This window comes from Orbicella franksi, chromosome 1 (assembly GCF_964199315.1).
Source record: "Orbicella franksi chromosome 1, jaOrbFran1.1, whole genome shotgun sequence".
In the NCBI taxonomy this organism is placed as follows: Eukaryota; Metazoa; Cnidaria; class Anthozoa; order Scleractinia; family Merulinidae; genus Orbicella; species Orbicella franksi.
Window position 1 is genome coordinate 39,098,639 of NC_138145.1, and position 4,537 is coordinate 39,103,175.

At 40.9% G+C, this 4,537-nt stretch overlaps 1 pseudogene; it reads right to left on the bottom strand.

Annotated features, from left to right (window-relative positions):
• Window positions 1-1,566: 1,566 nt before the first annotated feature.
• Window positions 1,567-3,676, bottom strand: LOC145499545 (uncharacterized; annotated as a pseudogene).
• Window positions 3,677-4,537: the final 861 nt, after the last annotated feature.

Below are 4,537 nucleotides of genomic sequence, written 5' to 3' on the forward strand. Positions count from 1 at the left end.
TTGTTGGCATGCGTAGCATTTATTTAGCTCTCAGGGAGTATCGAGGATGCTTCAAGGAAAAAGTCTGGTGTGCTATGCTACTTTTGTTTTATTTCATATCGATTTATTTAGTAGTACTGAAATGCGCTTATGTGTGATTCGTAATTTCGAAATAACGAAAATGAATCGTGTCTGGCTTACACAGATATTTTTGTGTCGTTTCTATAAAGCTTATATCCCTGAAATAAGACTTCCACTTGGCAGCGGTGTTGACTGCGTTGAGCCAAACCCAGCCCCAGTTGTGACTGACGTTGATGTCAGTTAAACTACTTCTGCTCCTTACTCACAGGGAAGACTGTGTGGCAAACTCTCTAATTTACTTTGTTTATCAACACCCCAAAGACTGATTTCCAGTGCTGCTGCTTGCACAAAAGGGATGCTTTATGCAGCTTGCTGTCAAATTGCACTTGGCAAACGTTTTTGCTCAGTCTTAGTGAATTACCATAGAAAGTGTCTGTATTTAACATTAGTTTTAGCTTGCCCTTCAGTGTAAGGTTGGCAGGGAATGTCAAAGCTCATATTGATATAAAAGAATTGCTAAAAAATTGTAATGATTATAATTCGTACCCTCTTTTATTCTGCTTGTAGGACACTGAAATGGTTACATCTTACTGGCCCAGCCTACTTCACATTTTCAGCATAACAGACTTGTACATGTCAGTGTAACTGAACAAGTATAATTTGGCAAGATAAGGTTTCACAAGGCAGTACATAATGACCAGAGTAGTAGAAATCATTCGATATTAAATTTTGTACCATCTGAGTTTTCATCTAAGCAAGCTTGCAAGAAACGGTCTTCACTTGCTCTTTAAAGAGTCACTGTCTCTAAGTAAATCCGTTTTAGTAGTTGGACGGGTTTTATATCTTTATATGTATTGTTCATGTTTCAAATAAAATGGCGAAGGATCACTACAAAACTTATTACTGTTAATAAGGTAATATGCATGTACTGCATGTCCAACCATGTACGCACTGCGTATCTATTTTTCACAAAGCTCTCTCGCGGGTCTCGATGTTTTGCAAGGCTAAGAAAGTCTCGAAATAACGATCCGTTTGTTTGTTTTTAGAACTGACGTCTAAACGTCTTAAAATCTGAACGTCGCCCACTTTCATGAAAGAGCCGAGTCTTCGATATTTATAAGCCGTGCTAGCATCATACGGTACACATTCTCCAGCTTGTAGTCAAAATACGGAACCAAATTAAAACTTTAGTTTTAGTAAGTAGGGAAGTCGTAGTTCACAGAAACAGCAAGTCAAAATTCGGCCGTTATCCCTGACTAACATTTTAATGACTGAAAGCGCAAATTGTTGTTATTTTTTTTCTTTTGTTAAATACGTCGCGCCATGTATTAACCAACAAACCTGAAATCGGTTTTTGTGTTGAGGTCAATCAGTTTTGGCTTTCCACTGACAAAATATTTTTAACTCAATGCTAAAAGAGTCCATTTACATAGAAAACAGACACTGCTTAAGGCAGTTACGAGATCCTGTTTTTCAAAAGGGTCAAAATCGGTGGCCATTTACAATCAACTATTCAGTCGGCCGCGGCAACCGCAAGAGACATCTATTGAAAGCTAAATAATAATTAACGAAGCCGACTTCAAAACCATCGAAACAAACAACTCAGTAAACTGGTCTTTGCTGTTTCCCATTCCTTCAGAAATATCATACGCTAATATCGATTTGCGCTCAACTGCATTCGCATATTTTCGGGAATCTTCCCTAGTAATGTTAAAGAAAGAAAATGTTACTGTCTAGATGAAGTACTCTGTCTTAGTAAAAAACTCTTCCCTTCTTATTTCTAAATGTTTACATTGTCGCATATCACTAAAGTTGTCTAGCGTGTTTGTAAGTCTACCACACACCACCTCACATCCACTCTATTATAAAGAAATCGACACATACAACCCAATCTTCCTCTCAAATATTTTGTTTGGCAAATCACAGGTAGGCGGCGTTAAAACGCAGTTAAGAGCAGCAGGTAACTGTACGTAAACATGTTAAACATATTTCAGTTCCGGCTAAAGTAATTTAGCACCGAGGTGAAACGGCATCGCGGATAGTTTAGTCGATGGAAATCATTTCTTCAGTGATCTTCGATGCAGGCGAATCGACTTTTAGGCGAAACGACTGACGAGCATTTACCATTAGCAAGCAGAGAATCAAAATGATCGGCATGATGCTATTAGGAAGTGTTCTCCTGAAAGTCCTCCAGAGGATTGCAAAAGCTTTCCCTTTGGCTCGGAAGGATCAATAACCTTGAATGGAATTGCCACATCACATTGAAGAAGTACCTCATTTGAGGCCTTGGCAAAGTTTTTACACACGGCCTTTCCCAAGTATTTGTCTCGGTTCTCCTCGCTGGTTAGGTCTATAATCTTACAACTTTTAGGCAGATTATTGAGGTCAATTTCGGCAATTCTCAGCCCACTCAAACCCTCTTTCTCGCCCTTGTTCTTGTAATGTAATGCCGTGTCCAGAGAACTTGTAGTTGATATATATTGTGATTTGTATTTCGGCCTACCACCGCAGTTTACATGGGAGAGAACGGTTCTGTTAGCAGAGGTGTTTTTTTGCAACGAGTCCTATCACAGGGTCCTCGTCTGGTCGCAGAACTCGATAAAGCACTTGGCTCGCCACTGGATCAGCTCCCGTGCGAGCATCCTCTGGTTTATCTTGGAGATTCAGATCTGAGAACTGGCATCCAATGGCGTCAAACTGGGATTCGCATGGATCAGTACAACCATACTCATCATAACAAGCCCTAGTTTCCAGTATACAAACATCATGGCTCGAGATGAGAACAATTAAAATTGTATATGCTGCTTTCCAAGAATTCATCTTTTCGGCTGCCGTGCTTGTTTGCACAATTGAACTGAGCGATTCTAAATACTGATTCCTCTTTATAGGTCTAGTTGACACAAGTAATTCACTGAATGATTAGTGTTGTGTATTCACAAAGAGGCCGGGAACACAGTAAAACCAAATCAAGATGGCGGTAAGAACTGTTTTAATCCAAACGACAAGAACCTTGTGGACAATACCAAATATGGAAAACGGATCACGTGATACTAGCTCTATATAGTACAGGTAACCCAAAACGGGAAAATCTAACAATTTCCTCTCTTTAAGACTTAATAATATACTAACGAAACAATGGAAAATAAAACAAGATTCAAAACGAATATCAAATTAAAGTATCTCAGGTAACATGCAGGTACTGTGACAACAGACCAAGAAACAGTACAGTTCCTTCCAGTCGCAAACATAGTCCTTCAACCTATGGGGTGGTTTAACTACACGACCAGCACGGGTGGTAATCATCTCTTCTCAGATTCAGTTGGTGACTTTGCTGCTCTGGAGAGGAAACCTCCCCACTGGGCGGCGCAGCCTGAGGTGGCGCGTCCTTTCACTCAGTCTCCATAACAACAGGCGACATGCCCAACTTCCTCAGGAACAGCACAATCATCAGTCGTTTCCATTTCAGGTGGGCAAAGGGTGCTATCCCGTAACTGCTCGACATAGCGTTTCCAGGTTTGGTCATTTACCTTGACTCTGTACAGAACTGACCCCATTCGCTCAATGACTGTGCCACGCATCCAGTTCGGACCTCTGCGGTAGCTGCGGACCCATACATTCTGGTTGCGGTCAGAAGACTTCAAGGTGCTGTTATCGGACCGGAGCAACTTCTTGTTGACTTCCCTCGTAACATTCGGCTTAATTAGGTCCAACCTTGTCTTGACATTTCGACCCAGGAGAAGTTGTGTAGGGCTAAACTCAGTAGCTGCATGTGGCGCTAATCGAGAGGCTAACAGAAACCTATCAAGCTTGTGTTGCAAGGTTCTACTCGGCAGGCATATTTTGCTGGCGCTTAAAAGAAACGTGCAGGCGGTAGACTTACCGTGACTGTTACATGACGCTGTTTACAATCGCTCAGTAAGGTGGCTTCCACCTAAGTGCCAAACCGACCAAAGCGATGGGAGGAGAGTATATTCCTATGATTCTAAGCCTGTAGTGAATCATTGTTTTTAAAGAAACATCTGAAGTATCATCTGAAATATCTGCTGAATTTGGTTTCTTTCCTTTGAGTACCAAAATGAAAGCACACTGAGCTTGTGCTAGTATATTCCGTCGGTTAAAATCTTATGTTATTCCATTTCTTTATTTATTTGCTTCATTTGTGATAGCAATCTTCTGTTGTTGAGGGAAGACCCGAACCAAATCTGGAATCGACGGAAACATCTGTGGAGCGGCCATCCAGATGGCTTTGAAGAGATTCACTGGTATCAGCTTGTCGATCGATAAGTACTTATAGCGGATCGATCGTGTTTTCACCATGTGAAAGTCGCGAACTACTTTATGTAAGATCCCTTGACGAGTATATAGGTTATTAATTATTTTTAGTGCCAGTGGTTTTCCAGTTATAATTACATTTCAACCTGCAACCTGCAACGTGCAAAATACACCTGCCAGGTTCTACTGGACTTGTCAGCTTTTA